Genomic DNA, 27,493 nt, shown 5'->3' with positions numbered 1-27,493 from the left:
CTTGAGTGAGAGAAGCCATGCAAAAGTAGAGGACATGCTTATGGTTTCATTCGTATGAAGTGCAAACTAATTTATAGGGAAAGAAAGCCCTGGTGGTGTTACAGATAGAGGAGGAGGAAGGCAGAAAAGGAAGGCTAGGTTACACAGGGACATAAGGAAACTTTTAAGGTGGTAAAAATGTTTGTCATTCATTTTGAGTGTGCAATGTGTTGGTCTTAGGGGTATATACGTATGACAAAACAGATCAAATTGTGCAGTCTAAATATGTGCAGTTTACTGTGCTTCACTTACCCTTAAAACTTTATAAAATATTAAATTAGGTATACTTTTTTAATATTTCAAGAAGAATACTTAAACCATTTGGAAAAGTGAGCCTTAATGTCTGAGGCAAAAGAAGCTCTAAACCTTTTATTACAAGTGTGGTAGAAATTTAGGTATATAACCAGCTTGACTGATATTAGAAGAGTTGGAAGTGGGATTCAGTCATGATGTGCTCCTGGAATACCACGTATACACTGAAAGTGTGCAGGGTGAGAATATTGCGTTATGGCTGAGAGGCTCTGAAGCCCTTCTGCCTTGGTTCACATCCTTACTACCACTTACCCGGTTCCCTTGGGTGGGCTAACCTCCCTGGGCATTTGTATTCCTGCCTGTATTTACCCTCATAGAGTTGTTATTAGGATTACATGAGTAATTACATGAGTAATAAGTGCTTAGAACAGAGCTCGGCACAAAGATCTCAGTAAATGTTAGCTAGTAGTATTAGCTGTTACTAGGCAGTCAAAGAAGATGTGAAAGACCTGATGGGACAAGGTATGTTTAGATCCCACGAATAATGCCTTTCTTGAAACTACATATTATGGATTGTGTGAGGGGAAAGCCTGACCAGATGTGTGCTTGTTCCTCTTTCTATTCATGTATTGGTTCAAACTCTTTGTTAGGTAAAAGCAGCAGAAAAACATATGCTTTATTTAGTAGGCACTGAATTATCAGAGTAGGGAATTAGAAAGACAGTACGTACGATAATGAAATAAAATATCTGGAGCCCAAAATGGGTTCAGGCCTGAGGGGGCAGAGGGATCAGTACCTGCAGGGGAATAGTCAGGGAGAATGACTATGTGATAAAAGATGATAAAACCAAACCAAACCCAGTGCCCTCGAGTCGATTCTGACTCATAGCGACCCTATAGGACAGGATAGAACTGCCCCATAGAGTTTTCAAGGAGCGCCTGGCGGATTTGAACTGCCGACCCTTTGATTAGCAGCCATAGCACTTAACCACTACGCCGCCAGGGTTTCCAAAAGATAATAGCTTAGTAGAATTCCATGGAGATAAGAAAAGAACTGTGAAGAGATTTGAGTTTATGTTTTCATAGATAGGGACTAGAATTATTCCATTTTTAATTCTTGTATTTATTACTTTTTATTATAAAAGTCATAAATTAGATATCTGCTACTTTTTCATGATGTTTGTAAGTAATTTTTAATAATTACATATCATAATTTACCTAATGGTAGGATGATTTGCAATTATTTGTGGTGATTAACGTGTTTTTGTATATAGCTTTTTCCATAAATGATTTTTTTTTTTTTAGTGGAGAGCATAATTACCGGGTCAGAAGATAATCAACTTTTTTTATGACTCTGTAGATATTATCAGAGTCTTTCCCCAAAGGGCTTATACTAGTTTATACTGTCGTAGGAATGTTGGTGTACTTTCTAATTGCAGAGATGGTCTGAGCTTAAAATAACCTGCATGTGGCATGCCTCTGGGGAATTGTGGTAATCAGTGTGCAGTTTCTAAAATGCCAGGTTTATTATTCTTCTATCTGAAAATATTTTTATTTAATTAGAGAAATTGCTTCCTTGACTACTGGAAATAACTTTATATAACTTGTGTATTCTTAACAGTCTCAGTTTGAGACTTTCAACAGTGATTACTCTCTGAAAATTTGTTGGTGGGTGACATTGTTCTAATGCTGGTGATTCCTATTAAAGAAACATGAACCTGTCCTCTTTTGTTCTGTAATGAGTATTCTAGTTGTCTCTGTAACTTAACATAATAAAACTCAGCTGTTAAATTGACATAATGTTTATCACTGTCACACAAGCTGTTGAGTTACGCTTTGGTTTTCCCACTTTTCATAATTGGAGTCATGTAATATTCCCTTACCTATGTCATATTCACTTACGCATGAGTGGTTTAGTGCCTAGGTCAATAGAAGGTGCTGAAGGTGATGGGTAAGGACATGAGGTGGCATGAGTTTAGGATAGGTTTTGTCTGGTGTTAGTTTGGAAGGGCAAATCAAGCTAATAACCTTAGTTTGCCAGTTCCTTGTCAAGGTAAGATAGTTTTTGACTGTGAAGATAGTCCCCAGAAGAGCCTTGCTTACTGTACCTTTTACGTTTAAGAAATAGGAATGATATACCACTAGATCAAATAATTCTCCATCACATAGGACTTACAAAAATCTAAGAAAATAAGCCTTCCTTGAAAATCAAGAGAGTTATTAATATTGTGAAGAAGATGAAGAGTAAGGAAATGAATTACACAGATGAAATGGAAGATATATACTGTTTTAGATTAAAACTCTGCAAAGCTTTGCTACCAAGAAAAACCAATTTAACCTATTTGTGTCTTTTCATCACTGTTCTTACTCCATTTAATGCCGAGCACATAAATGCTAAATGTATATTTGTTATGTGACGTGTAATTTTTTTGGTAATTTTTATTTTAATTTTTCTTTAGATGAGGGTTTACAGAACTAACTAGCTTCTCCTTAAACAGTACACATATTGTTTTCTCACATTGGTTAATGACCCCATGACATGTCAACACTCCCTTCTCAACCTTGGGTTCCCTATTACCAGCTTTCCTTCTCCTCCTACCTTCTAGTCCTTGCCCCTGGGTTGGTGTGCCCCTTTAATCTCGTTTTGTTTTATGCACCTGTCTAATCTTTGGATGAAGGGTGAACCTCAGGAGTAACTTCATTACTGAATTGAAAGGGTGTCCGGGGGCCATACTCTGGGGGTTCCTGCAGCCTCTGTCAGGCCAGTAAGTCTGGTCTTTTTTTGTTAGTTAGAATTTTGTTCTACATTTACTCCAACTCTTTCCGGGACCATCCAATGTGATCCCTGTTAGAGCAGCCATGGTGGTATCCGGACACCATCTAGTTGTACTGGACTCAGTCTCATGGTCTATTAGTCCATTGTACTTATCTTTCCCTCAAATCTTTAGTTTTCTTCATTCTCCCAAGGTATAATTTTTATTACTTTCTTAGCTTTATGAATACTTTTGTGTTCCTTTTTTTTTTTTGTTGGTTGTAAAGTGTTAGGTTATTTCTTGTTTTTAAATAAGTTTTTTCCTTGGTCACTGTTCCTTTGGAAGAAAAACAAATCTCTAATTCAAACTGTTCCGCTATTATTATATTCTACATGGGGTTAACCTGTTGCTCTAACCATGCTGACTTATTCACAGACCCCTAACCGGACCTACTCTACTTTTGCTTATGCTTTTTCACTCCTTGATAGGTAGGTGATTAGAGCACAGGTTTTAGAATTATTTCCAAAAGTACAGCTTTATTATTGCAACCCAAGAAGATAATGCAAAGAGGAACACTTAAATTGACATTCAGAAATGACCTCTAAAGATGAATTTAAAAGAACATCCTGAGAGTTTGATATGCCAGTACCAATTTGGCAAGCAACTAGAAATTTGAATCTGCTAGGTTAGCAATCACTAACCTATGACAGGGTGTTTTTGTTTTGTTTTAATTTTAATCTGGCATTTAAGATGAATAAAGCTCTGGACATTAAAAAAAAAAAATTTGGATAAATAAACTCATTTTATCATATATGTGCATTAGAACTTCACTTTAATTTTAGCTCAGATCAAAGTCACTGTGTTATATAAGTGAAAGTCGGGGAAAAAACCTAACCCCCTGCAAAACTCCAACAGTATATATATGTATAAGATGAACTTGTTATTTGTCTGTTTTCCCTGGCTTAAAAAAAAAGAAATTGGCTAAGTTAAAATTTTTCTCATTTTTGAGCTAAATTTCTAAGATTGAACTTTATGTTATTCTATTTTGAAGCTGGTATGGATTGAATTGTGCCCCTCAAAAATATTGTTGAATTTCTGGCCCTTGTACCTGTGAATGTGATCCCATTTGGAAATAGGGTTTTTTTTTTTTGTTTTTTTAATGAGATCACGCCAGTGTAGGGTAAATCCCAAACCTGATCACTCTGAGTTCTAAAAAGACAAGAATAGACACAGAGATACACACATAGGGAAGACAGAGGCCATATGACAATTATCTACAAGCCTAGAAATGCCAGGGAACCAAGGAATGCCTGGGGCAGTCATCAAGGAAGGCATCAGCATGGCCAGTTGGGACTTGTAGCCTCCAAAACTGTGAGAAAATAAATTTATATCCTTTAAAGCCACACGCTTGTGGTATTTGTGTTACAGCAGCGCTGTGTAACTAAGATAGGATATGTTGTCAAGAGAGTAATGGTGCTGCTCTAACAAACACTTAAAATGTGAAAAGGGCTTTGGAATTGAGTAATGGGTAGCGGATGGAGGAATTTTGATGTGTTTGATGGTAAAAGCCTAGCTTGCCTTCAACACTGTAGGTAGAATTACAGACATTAAGGGCAGTTCCATGAGGGTTCATAAAGAATTGAGAGCTGTGAGGGAAAGCTTCTATCATCGTGAACAGAATGTTGCTAGGAATGTAGACATTAAATGTGCTGCTGATGAGGCTTTCAAAGGAAATGATGAACATTTCTTCCAGTGTTACTGCACACTGGAAGAAAGATGATCATTTTTTAAAAGTGGCAGAGAACTTCTCTAATTATGTTGGAATATTCTGTGAATATGGTCTGTTGGCCAGTGTCGATTTCCTGGTTTTGATAAAATACTGTAGTTATATAAGCTGTTAGCATTGGAGAAGACTGGGTGATGGACACACAGGATCTCTTTGTAGTGTTGTTGCAACTTCTTGTGAGACTATAATTGTCTCAAAATAAAAAGTTAAGAAAATTAAGCAGTAAAACTTACGTTTCCCCCTCTTCACTTAATCCTCTTGCTCTTTAAAATCAATTTTCATAACTTTGTGATAATCATAGACTATTTTCGTCTGATCTGTCCTATTATCTGGTACAAACAATGTTAACAGAAAATTTTTAGTTTACTTTATTGTTGAAACTCACCTTTTTCTGCATTTGAGATTAACATTGTACCGTGTTTGTAATTGGATTTGACCTTTAGCTGGGCAGAAAAAATATTTTGCCCAGCTTCATTGTTCAGGATAAAAAGTAGAATTTTGGGAGAAGAGGTGAACTTATGTCTAATCTCTCTTTTAAAATTAAAATTCCCATTTTTAGTGGTAAAATGTAAAAAGTGTAGAAAGATTGATCTGTTTGTTACCCTCCCAGATCTTTTCTCTAGGAAGCAGTAAGAAGAATAATGTAAAATGTATTCTGAAGGTGAAGTCAGGAAACTGGATAGCTCGAAAGCCTTTGGATTTCCTTGTTTGGTAGAAGTCACAGAATGGAACCCTGGTGCACTATGGTTTGCTGCTATCCATTTGTCACTGTGCTTCCAACAAAGTCACTGGTTCCTGATCCTGATTAGGTGTGGTTTGGGGCACTTGTCACAGTACCCTTTTGTTCCCGAGATTTGGAGTCCTTCATGCCAGGTGTATTTGAGGACCCTTTTGTTTGTCCAGATACTTGTGAAAAGAGATGAGCAGTTTATTTTACCAGTATTTTGAAAGCTGTGTATTGAAGAGTTTTTTGAACTGAGAAATAGTCTCTATTGCTAATTTTGGTTGTCTTTTCTCCCTTTATAAATTCAGCATTATTTTTGCAATAATCCCTGGGAACCACTTTAAGCCTTCATAAGTTTATTTCTTTGAAGGATGATAGGATATCTATTTAATATGCTTGAATTCCAAAGAGATACTCCCTGACGTGTTTAATTATCATTAGTCTGTTTCCCATTAGGTCATTTGAGAGCATCATGCTATAATGGCCAGGGTTGTTAGTTTTGTTCTCTATGAATAATTCCAGCGGAACCTAAAACTCACAATAATCTCTGCACAGTTTGCAAATGTTATGGTAGGTGCAAATAAAAGCAGTTTATTTTGAAACCAAACCTTTCCCTCAGAGGTACTGTATCACTGTGAGGGCTTTGGTTATTATTAATGTTGTATGCTGGTCACTTTATTAGATGCTTTGCAAGTATATAATTTAGCCCTTTGAACAACCACATGTAGTTGGTTCATTTCATTAATGAGGATGTTAACTTTGAGCACATGGTTAAGATTGTGTTTGCTGGTGAATTCATGAATTTTTATCTGACATAAATCATTAAAGTTATATGCCATTTGTCGCGAGGCAGATATGAGTGTTATTACCTGAATTTTATTAATGAGGAAAAGAAAGTGGGGCTTGAGCCCCTGAGGGATCAGGAGAGCAGTGGGATGCAGACCCCAAATTCTCATAAAGAAACCAGACTTAATGGTCTGACTGAGACTAGAAGGACCCTGAGGTCATGGTCCCCAGACCTTCTGTTAGCCCAAGACAGGAGCCATTCCCAAAGCCAACTCTTCAGACAGGGATTGGGCTGTACTATGGGATAAAAAATGATACTGGTGAGGAGTGAGCTTCTTGGATCAAGTAGACGCATGAGACTATGTTGGCATCTCCTGACTGGAGGAGAGATGAGAGAGCAGAGGGGGTCGGAAGGTGGCCAAATGTACACAAAAATAGAGAGTGGAGGGAAGGAGTGTGCCATCTCATCATGGGGGAGAGCAATTTGAAGTATATGGCAAGGTGTATATAAATTTTTGTATGAGAGACTGGCTTGATTTGTAAATTTTCACTTAAAGCACAATAAAAATTAAACAAAAAAAAGGAAGTGGGGCCTAAGAATATTAGGTTACTTGGCCACCTCTTAAAGCTAATGTGGAGGTCCAGGAATTAAATCCAAATTGTCAAAACCATATTAGGTGTTGTTCTGTGTTGCGTCCTACTGTTGATGGTAATAACTAGCATTTATGGAGTTATTTACCATGTGCCTGACATTATGCTAAGCATTTTATATAAATTATCTCATTTAATTCTACCACCTCATGTGAGGTGTAGGTTCTATGATTAATCTCATTTTCTAATTGAACAACCCGAGGTTATGTAATTTATCCAAAGACATATGACCCCTAAGTAGCAGAGCTAGGATTTGAACCCAGGTCTTCTGGATTCCAGAGTTCTCGACCACTAGGTTCCATTGAAAACTCATCTGCAGTTTCGTGCCCGCAAATTGATTTATCTTCCTTTTTCTTTTGCATACAATGCCATGGCATTGTCTTGTTTGGTGAGTTAGAAAACTCTTGTGTGTGGTGATGATGACTTCAGCCTCTGCCTGAGTTAGGTCTCTGTCAGTATCCTGAGGCTTGTGAGCGCAGTTGGGAAATGCATGTTTTTTTCCTTTCTTTCTCTCTTTCTATACTTTTTAATATAGGATACATTCTTATGATTCAGAACTTAAAAAAGAACAAAAGAGCAGACAAGGAAAAGTCTCCCTCCCACCCATTCCCCCAGCCGCATAGTTTCCCAGAAAGAAGGAATCTTACTGTAATATTGTACCTCTTTAGAGGAGTGTGCTTCTTAGCTCAAGTAGACACATGAGACTATGTGGGCAGCTCCTGTCTGGAGGCGAGATGAGAAGGCAGAAAGGGACTGGAGCTGGTTGAATGGACATGGGACATACAGGGTGGAGAGGAGGAGAGCGCTTTCATATTATAGGGAGAGCAACTAGGGTCACATAACAATGTGTGTATAAGTTTTTGTATGAGAAACTGACTTGAACTGTAAACTTTCACTTAAAGCACAATTAAAAAAAGTAAAATTAAACCTTTAAGAACAAATACTGTACCTCTTTAGAGATGTATTCTATCAGAGTAAAAAAAAATTTTACAAATATGAATTGGGGTATTTACTCCATTTTTTTTTTTTTGCCCTTTTAACAGTTTCCTTGGGCTTCTAAAACACTTTGTTACCCTGGAATTTAAAACTCTCTAACTCTGGGGAATTTCTTTTTACAATGAATGTGTGATTGAGTTAGTGTACAGTTTCTCAAACATACTTGATGATAAGAGATATCCCAGGGGCGCTCTTTAGTTGGTAACTGTGTACCTTTGGTTACTGGTAGAACAAGTAAGAGAAGAATATTTTGGCACAGAGTTAAGACCATTTTTCAGAATAGCATTTTAGAACCCACATCCTGTTAAAGGTAGCCTCAAAGCACCCTCTGCAGACAGCACATCACTGCCATTCTCTGCTTACACTGCTGACTTCCTTCCAGGTGTGTTATGGCCAGTAGCCAATGTGTGTATGTACAGAAGGAGTGCCCCTAATGCTCAACTGCCATATTTCTTCTTGACTTGAACAGAATTCCTGGAAATGAGACAGGTTTTCACATGCTTGGTTGATCCATTCTTTTTTTTTTTTTTATTGTGCTTTAAGTGAAAGTTTACAAATCAAGTCAGTCTCTCATACAAAAATTTATATACACCTTGCTATATACTCCTAATTGCTCTCCCATTAAGATGAGACAGCACAGTCCTTCCCTCCACTCTCTGCTTTCGTGTCCATTTGGCCAGCTTCTGACCCCCTCTGCCCTCTCATCTCCCCTCCAGATTGGAGATGCCAACATAGTCTCATGTGTCTACTTGCTCGGTTGACCCATTCTTGGAAGTAAAATAGCAAAGGAATGGTTCAGGGAATATGATTTGGGGCAGACATGTAGTCAAGGACAGTTCTGGGATGTGTTGTTATTGTTAGGTGCTGTCAGATTGGTTCCAACTCATAGTAACCCTGTGTACAGCAGAACGAAACAGTGCCTGGTCGTGCACCATCCTCATAATCATTGCTATATTTGAGCTCATTATTGCAGCCACTTCGTCAGTCTATATTGTTCCTTGTTTTCACTGACCCTCTACTTTACCAAACACTAGATCTTTCTCCAGGGACTGGTCCCTCTGATAATGTGTCCAAAGTACATGAAGCCAAGCATCACCATCCTCGCTTCTAAGGAGCATTCTGGCTGTACTTCTTCCAAGACAGATTTGTTTGTTCTTCTGGCAGGCCATGGTATATTCAGTATTCTTCGCCAATACCATAATTCAAAGGCATCCAATTATTGTTCAGTCTTCCTTACTCATTGTCCAGCTTTTGCATGCATGTGACATGATTGAAAACACCGTGGCTTGGGCCAGTGCACCTTAGTCCTCACGTTTCTGTTTTCTTCACGTTCAGGTATAATCCATCCTGACCTTCATCAGTAGGTGTTTCAGGTTGTCTTTGCTTTTTCACACTTTAAAGAGGTTTTTTGCAGCAGATTTGCCCAATGCAACATATCGTCTGATTTCTTGACTGCCGCTTCCGTGGGTGTTGATTGTCGTTCCATGTAAAACGAAATCCTTGATAACTTCAGTCCTTTCTCGATTTACCATGATGTTGCTTATTGGTCCAGTTGTCTAGGATTTTTGTTTTCTTTATGTTGAGGTATAATCCAGACTGAAGACTGTAGTCTTTGGTCTTCATCAGTAAGTGCTTCAAGTCCTCTTACTTTCATCCAGCAAGGCTGTGTCATCTTCGTATCGCGTTGTTAATGAGTCTTCCTCCAATCCCGATGCCCCATTCTTCTTCATGTAGTCCAGCTTCTCCGATTATTTGCTCAGGATACAGATTAAGTAAATATGGTGAAAGGATACAACCCTGCCACACACTTTTCCTGATTTAAAACCACGCGGTATCTCCTTGTTGTGTTGTAACAACTGCCTCTTGGTTTATGTACAGGTTTCTCATGAACACATTTAAGTGTTCTGGAATTCCCATTCTTTGAAATTGTTATCCATAATTTGTTATGATCCACAAAGCCGAATGCCTTTGCGTAATCAATAACACACAGCCGAGATCCATCTGACATCAGCAGTTGTATTCCTTGTTCCACATCTTCAGAATCTGGCTTGAGTTTCTGGCAGTTCCCTGTCAATGTACTGCTGCAACCACTTTTGAATTATCTTCAACAAAATTTTACTTGCATGTGGTATTAATGATACTGTTGGATAATTTCTGCATTCTGTTGGATCACCTTTCTTTGGACTGGAGTGTAGGGACCTAATAATGCCCCCTCTCTCTCCCTTACATGGTCACTCTGTTTCTTTAGCTTACTTTTGTCTGCCCATTAATCTAGAGGATGGGGCTGGACCAGGAGAGGAAGGGGAGACAAGCAGAGACATATTCACATTGTCTTTTTTGTTACGTTTTCACCACATGGTACACACATTTCCCCCTAGAAACAATATTCTGTAAATGATGACTGCCTTCACATGTTTGTCCCCAAGTTTATTTAGTTCATAATACAGATTAAATACATGTATTTATAAAGTATGCTTTTAAAATCTTTACTGTTAATTACTCAGTATTTCAACATGTTATAATTTAGGTAAAATTCTGTGGGTTAGCCAGGGAAATCTGATCATCAATTATGAGGGAAAGCATGTTCTGTATTCTAAACAGTGATTTCAACAAAATACAGATTTATATAGTCTGTAAATTGGGAAGGATTGTTTTGTTTCTTAATAACCAGAACTCCTTGTGAGTTATTTTAAGGTTGCCTTTGGCTTAGGTTTCATTTGACTCTGTAGTCAGCCTTTGAGCTCTGTAGGGAGTTTTATGAGGCCACAAACTTGACTGGATTAGTTAGCTTACATGATGGGTCAAGCCTGAAATGAATGACTTTGTTGGCAGAATACCTCTTAGGTGCCAGAGGGCAGAGAAGTGTACCATGCAGTGGCTTATACTTTTGTAATTAAAAACTAAGAAAATGCTTATCTTTTTTTTTTTTTCTAAATCAAAGAGTATATTCGTAGAAAAATTTGAAAGCTATGTCTAGCATGATGCTTTTTAATAGGTTTAGGCTTGGAAATTATCGACAAAACTTAATTTTTCAGAGAAATGATTCAACAAATTAAGTATCATATTCATATAACCAATTCTCTGCCATTTGAATACGTCTCTCATGGTGTATTATTTATTTAAAAACATAAATGGCAAGACCAGACCAACTATTGTGTGTGCATTTCTACTCCTCCCTCTATAATGAGTACATTATGCTTTAAGCTTATAAATATTTTGCTATTAAGTAATACGGCTATCATCATGATATACAAGTTGTTGTTGTTAGCTGCCATCAGGTCAGCTCCGACTCACGAGGACCTTTTGTATAATAGAACGAAACATTGCCAGGTCCTTTTTGCCATCTTTAGATCATGTATGTTTGAGTCCATTGTTGTGGCTGTTGTGTCAACCCATCTCACTGACAGTTTCCCTCGTTTTCACTGACCCTCAGCTTTACTAAACATGATGTCCTTTTCTAGTGATTGGTCTTTCTTCATGATGTGTCCAAGGTAAGCAAGGTGAAGTCTCGCCATCTTTGCTTCTGAGGAGCGTTCTAGTTGTATTTCTTCTAAGACTGGTTTGTTCATTCTTTTGGTAGTCCACGGTATGTTCAGTGTTCTTGGCCAACACCACGATTTGAACACATCAGTTCTTCCATCTTCCTTTTTTACTATCCAACTTTGGCTTTGAGGCAACTGAAATAGACCATGGCTTGGTTGGACGTAACACCTTAGTCATCAAAGTCACATCTTTGTTTCTTAAAACTTTGAAGAGGTGTTTTGCAGCAGATTTGCCCATTGCAATACTTGTTTGATTTCTTGACTGCTGCTTCCATGGATATTGATGGTTGATACAAGTGAAATTGTCAACAACTTCAGTTCTTTCTCCATTTATCAAATGTTGTTTATTAGTCCAGTTGTGAGAATTTTTGTTTTCTTCAGGTTCATATATAATCCATACTGGCCTTCATCAGTAGGTGTTTCACGTCTTCATTTTCAGCAAGCAAGGTTGCATCATCTGCATAGTGTAGGTTATGAGTCTTCCTCCTTGTCCTCATGCTGTGTTCTTCATATAATTCAGTTCCACAAGTATTTGTTCAGCATGCAGATTAAATAAGTAAAGCAAAAGGATAAAACCCTGCGGCACACCTTTTACCAAACTTTAACCATACAGTATTCCCTTGTTCTGTTGGGATGATTGCCTCCTGATCTATCTTGGTTCAAGGTTCCATCAATTCATCCATCAAGGTTCTGCATGAGCACAATTAAGTTGTTCTATAATTCCCGTTCTTAGTAACGTTATCCATAATTTGTTATGATCCACACTGTAGAATGCCTTTGTGCAGTTCTTAAAACACAGGTAAACCTCTTTTCTGGTATCCTCTGCTTTCGGCCAAGATCCCATTGACATCCACAGTTATAACCCTCATTCCACGTCCTCTTTATGAATCTGGCTTGAACTTCTGGTGGTTCCCTGTCAATGTATGGTTGCAGTTGTTTTTTTAATTGTTGTTGTTGTTAGATGCTGTCGAGTCAATTCCAACTCTTAGCGACCCTGTGTACAACATAACAAAACACTGCCTCTTCCTGCGCCATCCTCACAGTCATCTCTATGTTTTGAGCCCATTATTGCAGTCACTGGCTCATCGCATCTCACTGAGGATCTTCCTCTTTTTTGCTGACCCTCTAGCAAACCTGATGCCCTTTTCCAGAGACTTGTCCCTCCTCATAACGTGTCCATTTTGGCAGTTCCGTTTTGATGTGTTACTACAACCATTTTTTAATTACCTTCAGCATAATTTTACTTAAGTATGATATTGTATGATAATTTTCCACATTCTGTTTGATCACCTTTCTTTGGAATGGGCAGAAATATGGATCTCTTCCAGTTGGTTGGCCATGTAGCAGTCTTCCAGATTTCTTGGCTTAGACAAGTGAGCGCTTCCGGTGTTGTATCCGTTTGTTGAAATATCTCAGTTGGTATTCCATCAATTCCTGGAGCCTTGTTTTTTGCCTGTTCATTCAGCGCAGCTTGGATTTCCTCCTTCAGTTCTATTGGTTCTTGATTATATGCTGCCTCCTGAAATGGTTGAACATCAACCAATTTTTTTTTTGGTAGAGTGTATTCCTTCTATCTTTTTTGAAGTATTTCGCCCATAGAATCCTTCAATATGGCCACTCAAGGCTTGAATCTTTTCTTTAGTTCTTTCAGCTTGAAAAAATGTCTAGTGTGTTCTTCCCTTTGATTTTCTAACTCCGCGTCTTTGCACATTTCTTTGTAATACTTTGTCCTCTTGAACTGCCCTTTGAAATCATCTGTTCAGCTCTTTTATTTCATCATTTCTTCCATTTTGGCCTTTTCCTTCTTTCCTGATTTTTAATGACCTTTTTGCCTTCTTCATGTATCATGTCCGTGGTGTCATTCCACAAGTCGCCTGGTCTTTGTCAGATCTATTCTTGTGATGGGGTCTATATTCAGGTGGTATATATTCAAGGCCGTACTTTGACTCTTGTGGGCTTTAAAAAAAATTTTCCACAGTGTCAACTTGAACTTGGATATGATGCATATCAGCAATTGATGGTCTGTTTACTCAGTCAGCCCCTGAGTTGTTCTGCCTGATGATATGGAACTTCTCAATCACCTCTTTCCACAGATGTAGATGATTTGATTCGTCTGTATTCCATCCGGCAAAATCCACATGTATAGTCACTGTTGTTGAAAGTACATATTTCCATTGAATAGGTTGTTGGTCTTGCAAAATTTTATATGCGATCTCTTCCATTGTTTCTGTCACCAAGGCCATATTTTCCAGCTACTGATCCTTTTTCTTTGTTTCCAACTTTTGTATTCCAATCACTAGTAATTATCAATGCATCCTGATTGCATGTTTCTTCAATTTCAGACTGCAGTAGCTCCTAAAAGTCTTCAGTTTCTTCGTCTTTGGCATTAGTGGTTGGTGTGTAAATTTGAATAATAGTCATATTATCTGGCCTTATAGGTATATGGATATTATTCTATCACTCCCAGTGTTGTTCTTCAGGATGGATCTTGAAATGTTCTTTTTGACGATGTATGTTTCAAATAGTCATTCCTGGCTTAGCAGACCATATAATTGTCCCATTAAAAATGGCCAGTACCGGTCCATTTCCGCTCACTAATTTTTAATGCCTAGGATATCAATCTTCAAGCATTCCATTTCATTTTTGACAACTTCGAGTTTTCCTTGTTTCATACTTCATACCAGGGCTTGGAATTGGTTTGTTCTGGTTACACCCTTGCTGAGAATTTGCATTCCTAACATGTTCCCAAGGAACGCTAAGGCTGCTGGTCAGGGACCAGTTTTGAGAACCACAAGTAGAGCAGTAGTTCTCAAAATTTATTATATGTAAGAATCACTTGGGGATCTTGTTAAAATGTAGATTATGATTCAGTGTATTTGGGGTGGAAATGCAAATTCTCAGCAGAGATTCGAACCAGAATAAACCAGTTTGAAGCCATGCCTAGTACATTCCAAGTTTCAGTTACTAATCGATGTTGCAGCTGTTTCTCCTCATTTTGAGCTGTTCCGCATCAGCCAATGAATGTCCTGAAAGCTTTACTCCATCCACATCATTGAGGTCTTTTGAAGAGATAGCTCTTTCCTGTTGTATTTTAAGTGCTTTCCAACCTGAAAGGCTCGTCTTCTGGCACTGCATCAGACAGTGATCTCCTGCTATCCATAATGTTTCACTAGCCATTTTTTTTCAGAAATATATCACCAGGCCCTTCTTCCCAATTAGTCTGGAAGCTTCGCTGAAACCTGTCCACCACGGGCAACCGTTCTGTTATTCGAAATATCTGTGGCATATCTTCCAGCATCACTGCAACATGCAAGCCACCACAGTACGACAAAGTGACAGACAAGTGGTAGGTTTTTTAATTAGCTTCAGCAAAATTTTGCTAGTATGTGACATTAATGATATTGTTTGATAACTTCTGCATTTGGTTTGATCGTGTTTCTTTGCAGTGAGCATGAATGTGGATCTCTTCATGTTGGTTGACCAGGTAGCTGTCTTCTAAATTTCTTGAATAGACAGGTAATCTCTTCCAGCATTACATCTGTTGAAGCATCTCAGTTGGTATTCCAACAATTTCCTGGAGCCTTGTTTTTCACCAATGTCTTCAGCTCAGCTTGGACTTCCTTCACTACCAGCAGTTCTTTATCATATGCTACCTCCTGAAATGGTTGAACATCAACTGTGTTATCAAACATGTTATAAGACTTTGGTTACCCGATCAAATTACAGAGTCCACTGTCTTAAACACTATGCTACTGCACGTGTTTATAAACTTATAATGTACGTGTTCAGAAGGGCCTTTCTTTAGACGTTGTTTAATCTAAAGTAACTCCATTTTACGGTTGAGGAAGCTAGCCCAGAAAAGTGACTTGATGTGTCCAAAGTCACTTAACCAAGTCTGTAGCAAAAGCTTGATTTAGAGTAATGATACATAATTCCCTTTTTATTTTAAACTAGACATTAGCTGTATTTAGCTTATAAGAATATAAAGATTCTTCATTCTTAATGAAATAGAGTATGGAAGACTTCATGACTGGATAGAGACATTTATTTAGCAATTATTGTATACTAGACTCGAAGCTATGAACTTTACAGATGTTACTACATTTAATTCTCATAAATGCCATGTAGTATTATCCCTATTTTACAGATGAAAAAACTCAAGGCTCAGAGCTGTTAAGTAACTTGCCTCTAAAATCTGTTCTTTTTCTGTAAAACTGTACTGAGGCACCAGGAGATCCTTTAAAATGCTCTCTTTAGAAATGAGCTTACTCAGAATTAATACCACCTTTTCTATTTATAGGGCTCTTTTATTACTTCTTTCGATACTTTGATTAGATGTGAAATGAGTACATAGTTTTGACTTAAGTACCTGTATCAGCCTTTTTTGGAAGCACACTACCAGCAGCAGTGTTGGGGCTACCACAGACCTATTTGATGTACTGAAGTAACTTAAAATCTAGCTGTGGAGTGGGAATCCATGTTGCAATTAGATTACTACTTCATTGCAGTTTGTATTACTAGAGTCTTTTCATTTTAAACAGTTTGTGACATACATTCATACATAACCATCATTGCAGTTTTCTTAAAAAAAATAAAATAAAATAATTTTTTTCCCCCCTGCAGCTTCTAACCAAAAGGTCAGCAGTTTGAATCTACCAGCAGCTCCTTGGAAACCCTATGGGGCAGCTCTGCTCTGTCCTACAGGGTCCTTATGAGTCAGAATCAACTTGACGGCAACGGGTCTTTGGTATTAGAAGGCAAAACCAAATCAAACCAAACCCATTGCTATCGAGTTGATTCTGACTCATAGCAGCCCTGTAGAACAGAGTGGAACTGCCCAATAGGGTTTCCAAGTAGTAGCTGGTGGATTCGAACTGCCACCTTTTTGGTTAGCAGCCATAGCTCTTAACTTCTATGCCACTTAGGCTCCTTGACTTCTAATAATCTTTTAATAATTTTTGTGTGTTACATTTTTGGGGGAATTAAAAATATCTTATTATTTAGCATAATATGACTCTCAAAGTTTGCCAGACATGTTAAAAATAATCCTGGCTTTATTCCTTCAATAGGATTGTTTCTAATTAAAAAAAAAAAAAAAAAACAGAAAGTACTTTCTGTCCCAAGTATTTATTATACTCACGTTTATTATTTGAATTATTTTTATCTAAGTCTTAGCATTTCACCTGTAACTATTTTAAAAGCGGTCATTTTTTTTCACTCAGAAGTCTTCTCTGCTCAACACTTGCCTTATAGTCTCTAAGTTGTTGTGTCTTGCTAAGTGCTGGGTGTCATAAATTGATGTGGCAGATCAGCTTGAAAAAGATGTAGGACCTCATGAATTCAGTGAAGAAAAAACTCTTCAGTGTTCCATCCCTGTTCAGTTTTGGAGGCATTAAACATTTCTGAATATTCGCCTGACCTAGTCACAGCCTCATTTTCTGACTCTGGAGATGGGGATGAAACTAGAAGCCACTGGGTTTTCCAAGGTTTGCCTGTCTCGCCTAGACCCCTCACTGGAAATCTGCTCTCTCTCTCTCTGACAGATGGGATTCAGCTGGTTAAACTGGAGAACTAGATCCTTCCCTTCTGAGGACATTAGCAAGTCTTTTTTCCCCTGCAGCTTCTTAACCATAGTTAACATGTGTATTGGTTAATCCCATGCTGTTCTCTAAATAGAATTAGATTAGTAAACAGCAGGAGACTATTTAGTTCTTTAATCACTACCATACAGCATAAAATTTTATTAACTTAGACAAGGGGAAAGGTCATAGCTTTATGGACTAAAATTTCCAAGCTTGGTCTTGTTCTCATATCCTTGTATGTGTAATGAGCTTTTAAGAAAACTGCAATTTAACTACATTACATTTAATCTTGTTGCCTTTAGCCTAGTGTCCCAACCTAAGATGAATTTGCCTCTTAATTCTCTTACTTATTTTATTAGCCATTCCTCCCAGTTTTATTGACAAAATTGATACACATGACTTTTATGTCATAATTCAAATTGATTAAAAAATGTTTAACAGTCATGATCAACAACAGATTCCAGTTGGCTCTCCCTTAGAACTTTCTCTCTAAGTCAGCTATGGAATTTCTAATCAACACTTCTTATGTTTATGATTCTTCGATCAAATTGGCATGGCCTTTACTATAATTATTCAGTGACATTTCTTCGTATTATGTCAAATATTTGCCTAAAATCAAGGTCAGAATACATTTACCTTAAGTAGTTGATTTGTGAATGTACCATTTTTAACTTGCGGAACATAATGTTTGTTGTAAGATGGAATCTAACTTTTTGGCAACTTCTAGGGTAGTTTTGGATTGGTTTCCTACTTCTTGTATGTGATCTCTTTGAGGGAAAGGACGTATTTGAATAAAATACTCACTTGCTTAAAGGTTTGAACAGAGCCCTCTGTCAGAGGAGTAGATAAAGGAAAGTGTTAAAACAGTCGCAGATTAGGAGATTGTTTTATTCATTTGGAGTTAAAGTTATTTCTTATATTATGGTATACAAAGGATTTATGAAGCTGACCTTTTGCCAGTTCTGTAGACTGTTTGTTCTTCCAAAAATAAAGCTCCATCTCACTGTTAGAAGAGAATCTGAAACATAAAATTAACCCAGGTCTAAAATTAATTTTGCTAAATCTCTATCTAAGCTTTAAAATCATTTGAAGTAAAAGCAAGTAATGTCTGTATAAATCTGATCTTAAATGGTCTACTTGAGGAATAAACAAATAATTTACTTGTCTATTATAATTACTTTTGAATATGCATTTTCCTAATATTGATATAAATAGGAATAGTGGGTGTTGGAGATATGGCAGTAAACAATCAGATCAAATTTCTGTCCTTCATGGAACTTACGTTTTTGTTGGGAGCGAGGAGAAACAGGTAAAAAATAAAACATACAGAATTTTTAGAAGTACCTAGTCAAACTCCCAAATAACTATATGTACTTTGTATATTTTAACGTCATCAGCTTTCCTTTAAGATAACATTAATAATGACAAAATATTATCACTTCTTTTGATTCTAAGGAACAGGGAATCACTTATGTCTCCTTAAGTAATGGGAGGTTATAAGGAATACAGGAAGAATCTCAGAGTACTGCCAGGTTTGATTGTAACACTGAAATGGGCTCACATTCAGAAGACTGGAACAGACTTCAGGAACTTCAAGGGTTGTCCAGGATCCACTTTAAAGCACAGATGAGAAGGTTGTGGGGCACAGGGAATTTAAAGTAAATGGAAATGAAACACCTAGAACAGAAATAATGAGAATATTGACACAATGTGAAAAAACCTAACCAATGTGGAATGGAATGGGTTTTGCTATGTATGTTTTCAACAAAAATAAAATAAAATATTAAGAAAGAAAATTCCAGGATCCTATTGTGTTTTGACCATTAAAGTTGTTATTACGTGCTGTTGAGTCAGTTCCTACTCACAGAGACCCTGCGTATGACAGAAGAAAACGCTGCCCGGTCCTGCGCCATCCTCACAATTGTTGTTAAGCCCATTGTTGCAGCCACCGTGTCAGTCCATCTCATTGAAGGTCTTTCCCTTTTTCACTGCCTCTCTACCATGTATGATGTCCTTTGCCAGGGACTGGTCCAAACTATATGAGATGAAGTCTTGCCATCCTATGAGCATTCTGGCTGTACTTCTTCCAAGATAGATTTGTTGGTTCTTTTGGCAGTTCATAGTAAAGTCAATCAATATTCTTTGCCAACGTTATAATTCAAAGGCATCGATTCTTTTTTGGTCTTTTTTATTCATTGTCCAGCTTTCGCATGTATACGAGGCAATTAAAAACACCATGGCTTGGGTCAGGCGCATCTTAGTCCTTAAAGTGACATCTTTGCTTTTTAACACTTAAAAGAGAGGTGTTTTGCAGCAGATTTGCCCAGTGCAATGTGTCTTTTGATTTCTTGACTGCTGCTTCCACGGATGTTGATTGTGGATCTAAGTAAAATGAAATCCTTGACAACTTCAATCTTTTCTCCAATTATCCTAATGTTGCTTATTGGTCCAATTGTGAGAATTTTTGTTTTCTTTATATGAAGATGTAATCCATATAGAAGGCTGTGGTGTTTGATCTTCATCATTAGATGCTTCAAGTTCTCTTCCCTTTCAGCCAGTACGGTTGTGTTATCTGCATAATGCAGGTTGTTAAATCTTCCTCCAACCTGATGCCCTGTTCTTCGTGTAGTCCAGGTTCTCAGATTATTTGCTCAGCATACGTATTGAATAAGTATGGTGAAAGGACGCAGCTGTGACGCACACCTTTTAACCACACATATCCCCTCGTTCTGTTTGAACAACTGCCTCTTGGTCTAAGTACTGTTTCCTCATGAGCACAATTAAGTGTTCTGGAATTCCCATTCTTCAGAATGTTATCCGTAATTGATTATAATCCACACAGTTGAATGCTTTAGCATAGTCAATAAAACAAACATCTTTCTGGCATTCTCTGTATTCAGCTGTGATCCATCTGACATTGGCAGTGATATATCTCGTTCCGCATCCTCTTCTGAATCTGACTTGAATTACTGGCAGTTCCCTGTTGATGTACTGCTGCAAGCACTTTTGAATGATCCTCAGCAAAATTTTAATTGTGTGTGATATTAATGATAACATTAATGATATTGTTCAATAATTTCTGCATTTTGTTGAATCACTTTTCTTTGGAATCGGTACAAATATGGATCTCTTTCGATCAGTTGGTCAGGTAGCTGCCTTCCAAATTTCTTAGCATAGACAAGTGAGCACTGCATCTGTTTGTTGAAACATCTCAGTTGGTATCCTATCAATTCCTGGAGCCTGTTTTTCAGCATGCCTTCAGTGTATAATATGTCCAATGAATCTCTAGTCTTTTTTTTCTTACAGTAGATACTATTTTTATACAAAGTTTAAAGATGAAATAGGAGACCTTGCTAGGAGGTTGGTCAAAATGAGACTGGTGTTGTCAGCAAACGTATTTTGTTGTTTGTTCGCTGGATGGTACAGTGGAATGCATTTTTTCTTAACAGTGCACTCATTCAACAAATATTTGTTATGCAATGTATGAGGTACTTAAAAGCTTTATTGCAATATTTAGGAGCTACCAAAAAAAGTAAAGAAAAAACACAAACACCTGTGTATCCACCACTCAGCCTAAGATATAAAGCATTGCCTATACACTTGAAACCCCCTGTACCTTTCCCACAACACCCCCACTCCCCAATGTATCTTAATTATTTTCCTAGACTTGGGGATTTCAGAGAGGTTATTTTAAGGTTTTGAGCTGAATTAGGCGAGGTTTTCTAAAGTGGGAAAATTCAGAGCTGCTTTCTAAAAATTTAATAGACTCATGGGAGTGGGTTTAGTCGTTTGTTCCCTTACAATTTCTAAACTGACATGGAGAACAGCTGTATAGAACAATCCAGTGTTTATTATTAGTTGACAGTGATAAACAGATTCCAAGTTTGTGGAAGTTCCTCATCTTTTTAAACTAAAAGTACTAGTAACTTAGAAGAAACCTTTGATTCCATTTTTTACTTTTTTTAACTTTTAAAATAAACTTTATAGAGGTATAATTTAATTTACATACCATAAAAATACAGCCATTTTAATTCAACAGTTTGAGCTTTGAGACGTTTTGTACCCCTGATGGTTTTCATCCCAATCAAAATATAGAACCTTTTTGTCATTCCAAAAAGTTCCCTTGTGCCCCTTCCCAGTCTGACTCCAGGCAACCGGGGAACTGCTTTTTGTCCCTATAGATTAGTTTTGCCTGCCCTAGAATTTTATGTAATGAAATCTTACAGTATGTATTCTTTTGTGTCTGGCTTCTTTCTCTCAGCATAAAGTTTTTGAGATTTATCCATGTCCTTGTGTGTATCAGTAGTTCATTTGTTTTATTACTCAGTAGTTTTCCATTGTATGGATGTACCACAGTTTGATTATTAAATTTACTAGTTGATGGACATTGGGATATTTCCAGTTTAGCACTCTTACGCATGCAGCTGCTATGAACAATCTTTTAAAAATGTTTTTTTTGAACATGTGTTTTAATTTATCTTGGAAAAATGCCTAGAAGTGGATTTGCTCAGGTATTTGGTAAGTGTGTGTTTAACTTTATAATAAATATTCAAACTGGTTTCCAGAGTGGTTTGCCAGCAGTGTATGAGAATTCCAGTTGCTCTTTTCTTTGTCAACACTTGATGTTGTATTTTTTTCATTTTAGTCATTCTAGTGGGTGTATAGAAAACCCTGGTGGCGTAGTGGTTAAGTGCTATGGCTGCTAACCAAAGCGTTGGCAGTTTAAATCCGCTCCTTGGAAACTCTGTTGGGCAGTTCTACTCTGTTCTATGGGGCTCTGGGCTACTCTGTTCTGTAGGGTCGCTACGGGTCGGAATCAACTCAACAGCACTGGGTTTGGTTTGGTTTTGGTTTAGTGTGTGCCTCATTGTGTGTGTGTGTGTGTGTGTGTTTTACCCCCACTGCAAATATTACATCATTTATTGAAGGTAGAGAAACACATCGAAGTATTAAAAAGTTGAAACTTCAGTTACCTTGCATTGAGTAAAATATTAACCATTAAAAAGTTATGGGAGAGACTGAAAGGGCTGACTCAACAGGGGGAGAGCAAGTGGGAGTATGGAGTAAGATGTATGTAAACTTGTATGTGACAGACTGATTGGATTTGTAAATGTTCACTTGAAGCTTAAAAAAAAAAAAAAAAAAGTTATGGGAAACCAAGACAGCACAGTTTTTTTTTTAAAAGTAAACCTGAAGTCTGTAGTTTAAAATTATAGGAGTTCACAAACTGCAGCCCACCACTTGTTTTTGTATGGCCTGTGGGATAAGAATGATTTTTTCCTTTTTTTAAAAAAATTTATTGTGGTTATCTTAGTTATCTATTGCTGCTATAACAGAAATACCAGAAATGGATGGCTTTAACAAAGAGAAATTTATTCTCTCACAGTTTAGGAGGCCAGACATCCAAATTCAGGGTGCCGGCTCTAGGGGAAGGCTTTCTCTCTCTGTTGGTTCTGGGAGAAGGTCCTTGTCATCAGTCTTCCCCTGGGCTAGGAGCTTCTCAGCACAGGGACCCCAGGTCCAAAAGATGTGCTCTGCTTGTGGCTTGACTTTCTTGGTGGTAGGAGGTCCCCCTGTCTCTTTGGTCAGTTCTCTCTTTTGTGTCTCAAAAAAGCAACCTAATCTTGTAGATTGAGTCCTGCCTCATTAACATAACTGCCTCTAATCCTGCCTCATTAACATCATAGAGGTAGAATTTACAACACATAAGAAAATTACATCAGATGACAAAATGGTGGATAATCACACAATACTGGGAATCATGGCCTTGCCAAGTTGACACATATTTTTGGAGGACATAATCCGTAACAATGGTGAAATAACAAAACACTTGCCATTTAGCCATTTTTGTGTGTACAATTCAGTGACATTAATTATGTTCACCATGTTGTGAAACAATCACCATATTGTTTCCAATTTTTTTTAATTGTGTTTTAGTTGAAAGTTTACAGCTCAATTTAATTTCTCATACAAATTTTTATATACGTATTGTTTTGTGATACTCATTGAAATCCCCTCAATGTGACAGTACACTCCCCTTTTCCACCCCGAGTTCCCTGTGTCCATTTGACCAGTTTGTGTCCCTTCCTGCCTTCTCATCCTGCTTTTGGACAGGAGCTGTCCATTTGGTCTGTTATCTCTGAATGAACTAAAAATCACATTCCTCATGTGTATTGTTTTTGTTTCATAGTCCTGTCTAATCTTTGTCTGAAGGATGGACTTAGGGAATGGTTTCAGTTCTGGGATAACAGTTCGTCCAGGGGCCATAGTTTCAAGGATTCCTCCAGTCTCTATCAGACCATTAAGGCAGTTCCTTTTACATGAATTTGGGTTCCGTTCTAAATTTTTCTCCTGCCCTGCCTGGGACTCTTGGGTTGTTTCCACCTTTGGGCGATTGTGAATAGTGTTGCAGTGAACATTGGTGTACAAATATCTGTTTGAGTTCCTGCTTTCAAGTGTTTTGTGTCTGTATCTAGGAAAAACAGTGCCGGGTCATATGGCAATTCTGTGTTTAACTTTTTGAAAAACTGTCAAACTTTTTTGCAGAGGCTGTACCATTTTACAACCCTTCCAACAATGGAGGAGGTTTCCAATTTCTCCACATCCTTTCCAACACTTATCATTTTCCATTTTTCTGATACCAGTCATCCTCATGAGGGCGAAGTGGTATCTCATGGGGTTTTGATTTGCATTTCCCATGTCACTAAATTGAGCATCTTTTCCTGTACTTATTTTGGCCATTTTGTGTATCTTAATTGGAGAAAGGTCTGTTTAAGTCCTTTGCTCATTTTCAGTTGGGTTGTCTTTATGTAGCCTTTGGAATCAGGCTTCTTTCACTTAGCATAGTACATTTCTGATTCATCTTTTTATTGTATGTGTCATTCTTTTTTATTGCTGGGTAGTATTCCATTATAGGTGTGTACCATGGTTTGTTTATCCGTTCACCAGTAGATGGACATTTGGGTTGTTTTCAGTTTTTGGCGGTTGTAAATAAGGCTGCTGTAAATATTCATTTTTTTTTTTAAATATAAGTTTTCACTTCAATTGGTTAAATATATAGGAGTAGGCTTTCTGGATCACAGAGTAAGTTTATAGTTAACTTTATAAGAAACTGACAACTTCTTTGCCAAACAGCTGTGTCATTTGCATTCCTACCAACAATGTTTGAAAGTCCCAGTGGCTCTGGACATGGCATTACCAGTCTTCTTAAAAGCTATTCTTATTATTTTAAGTTAGTATCTCCTTGTGGTTTTTTCAATTCCCTAATAAGTAATGATCCTGAACACTTTTTCATGTGCTCATTTGCTCTCTATATGTCTTCTTTGGTGAAGTGTCTGTGCCAATCTTTTGCCCATTTTAAAACTGGGTTATTTTATAGTTTAGTTCCTGAAAGTTCTGATATAAGTCCTTTTACAGATGTGTGTTTTTCACATATTTTCTACACGTCTTTTCATTCCCATAACAGTATCTTTCAGAGAGCAGAAGTTCTTGATTTTGATGAAGCTCAGTTTATTTTAGAAAAAACCATTTTTTTTAATGGATCCTGCTTTTCATAGCTAAGAAATCTTTGCCTTACGCAGAGATCACAAATACTGTCTCCCGTGCCTTTTTCCTAAAAGCTTCATAGATACAGGTTTTACATTTAGGCCAATGATCAATCCATTTAGAGTTCACTTTTGTATATGGTGCAGGATATGAATCCAACCGCATTGCTTTTTTCCTGTCTTCTTTTGAATTGAGCATATTTGTGTGTGTGATCTCATTTTATCTTCAGTATTGCTTTATTTTTTATCGTTCTTAAAATTTTCAGTGGTTGCCATAGGATTTACAGTATGCATTTGAAATTAACAAATCTTCATCAAATAATAATATTTAAATATTATATAGTGTAATATTATACCATTTCTCATGTAATGTACAATAGTACACTTCTGGTTCCTTTCTCTCATCTTCTGTGCTATTGTTTTCATGTGTTTTACTTTTTTATATGCTATAAAAAAATTTTTTTTTTATAAATATGTAATACATTTCTACTGTTATTGCTTTAGATAACCAGCTCTCTTTTAGAGTAATTGAAAATAAAGAAACAACAACTACGTTTTATATTTTCATTTATGCCATTTCTAGCACTTATTTCTTTGTGTAGGTATAAGTATCTATATGGTATCATGTTTCTTTTGGCCTGAAGAATTTTTTTTTTTTTTTTTGTAGTATTGGTTTACTGATAATGACTTCTGCTTATATTTTCCCTGGAAAAGTCTATTTTTTCTTCCTTTTTGAAAAATTTTTTTTTTGCTAGATATAGATTAGATTCTTTGGTTAAATACATAAGAATAGGTTTTCTAGGTCATTCAAAAAAATTGTTGAATTTTTTTTCTTTCAGTAGTTTAAGTGTATCACTGTACTGTCTCCTGTCTTACATAGTTGCTGATGAGAAGTCGCTGTAACCTTTGTTTCTCTCAAACTGTCTTCAGAATTTTTTCTTTGGTTTTGAGTATTTTCATATAATTTGTCTAGTTGTTGTTGTTTTTATTTTGATGGGGGAGAGGGGCTGTGATATATCCTGCCTGCTGTTCTCTGAGCTCCTTTGATCTGTGATTTTGTGTCTTTTATTATTTGGAAAAATCTCAGCATTTATCTCTTCAGATGTTTCTTCTGTCCTATTTTCTTCCCTTTCTAGGATTTCAGTTATAAGTATGTTAAATCATTTGATATTTTCCTACAGCTCTTGGATTTTCTGTTTTTTTTTTTTTCTTTCTTTTTCTGTGTTTCAAATTGGGCAATCTCTTATTCCCGCTCTGTTGAGTTTACTATTGAGCCATCCCAAAGCATTCGCCAGCTTTGATACTGTGTTTTTCCTTTGTCTCTTAACAGTATTTTTTTTCCCCTTCTTCTTTGTAATTTGCGGTTGAAAGATAGGTGTTTTGTATAAGATGGTAGAGGCTTAGCTAAATAGTATTTATGCTTGGTTAGACCTTTAGCACATGGGGTTGAGTCAGCCTATTCAGTCGTTGACCCGCGTTTGCATCTTATCGTTGCAATAGTTACCCTCAGTACACTATAGGCTGCAAATTCCAATGTAGTGTTACCATTTTCTTAGGGTGGGGCTGGTTTGCCAGAGGATTTTTTTCAGTGTCTGCTCTAACCTCAGCTTTTTATCTTATCTTGCCTTTGTTACTATACCTCCAAGAGGATCTCTCTCCATGCTCTTTCCTAGCAGTAAACTGCTGTCATTTATCCTCAGTGCTTGCTGGTACAGTGGGGCCATGAGGTAGGAATACTGGGGAGGAGAACATTCTCTGTTACCCTATTTCTCCATCAGTTCTGGTCAGGCAGCGTGTCTCTGGGCCTTAGAATGAGGCTTTCTCAGTGATCCTCCCTCTCCCCCAGCAATCGGGTGTCTTTCTAAAGGTCTAGGGCCATGATGTTTTCCTTCCCCTTCCCCTGGGATAGAGGGTTTTTTTTTTTTTTTTTCCTGTTACCTTCTCCCAGCAAGGGAATAACCAAACATAGTTATTCCACAAAATGTGTTTTTTATATTCTGTTCAATGTAGGTATCATCTGAAGCCTCCTCCTTTGGCTAGTTTTTGCTAGGTTGAGCTATCAATGACACTAACGAGACAATCAGCAGTTTGAATCTACCAGCCGATCCTTAGAAACCTTATGAGGCAGTTCTCTTCTGTCCTACAGGGTCGCTATGAGTTGGAATCAACTTGACAGCAATGGGTTTGGTCACTGTTATTAAATATAGCTATAAATATCATTTAATGAATATATATTCTTGGTTTTCATATTGGCCATGTGAGTTTCATTTCTTGAAATATTCTTTAACCATGAGTTTTATTGATAATAAAATTCTGTCTTGTAAATACTAGGCACTGAATAAAGAATTGTTGCATGGATGAATGAATTTGTGATTGTGCTGCCCCTTTCCTGTGCCTGTCTGTTCTTTTTTTCTGATCACCATCATACTTATTTGTTTCTGAGAGTGTAATAAAATACTTTTAGAATCTCTTAGTATTTCTGAGCATTCAATTAGAAGATGACTTGACTTCCAATCAAATGATGCATACAAGTTTACAAAGGTTGGAGGAAGTTCTATTATTGCACAAAGTCCTTATCCCATTATTGGGGCTACTGAAGAAAACCTTTATCCTGCTGGACCTTGATAAGTACTCTAAAGAAAAAGAATTAATATTTCGTTGTATGAGCCAGTGATATATGTTTGATGTATGTATGTTAGATGTACTATATTCTTGGCTGAGTGCAGTAACAGGGTGCAAAAGAAGAAAAAGAGGGAGAAACTTAGCTTCATTTCACTAAGGTTTACCAGGGCCTTGTCTGCAGATGGAAATAAGATTTGTTAAAGGTGATCAGCCTCAA

General features: G+C 37.2%; 1 protein-coding gene across 2 annotated transcripts in view; it reads left to right on the top strand.

The window, feature by feature from the left end:
- Positions 1-27,493, top strand: part of USP32 (ubiquitin specific peptidase 32) — a 212,936-nt gene that overhangs the window by 67,195 nt on the left and 118,248 nt on the right. The window lies entirely within an intron of this gene.

This window comes from Elephas maximus, chromosome 19 (assembly GCF_024166365.1).
Source record: "Elephas maximus indicus isolate mEleMax1 chromosome 19, mEleMax1 primary haplotype, whole genome shotgun sequence".
Taxonomy (NCBI): Eukaryota; Metazoa; Chordata; class Mammalia; order Proboscidea; family Elephantidae; genus Elephas; species Elephas maximus.
Note: the sequence above shows the minus strand (reverse complement) of the source record. Positions and strands in the feature narration are given on the sequence as shown.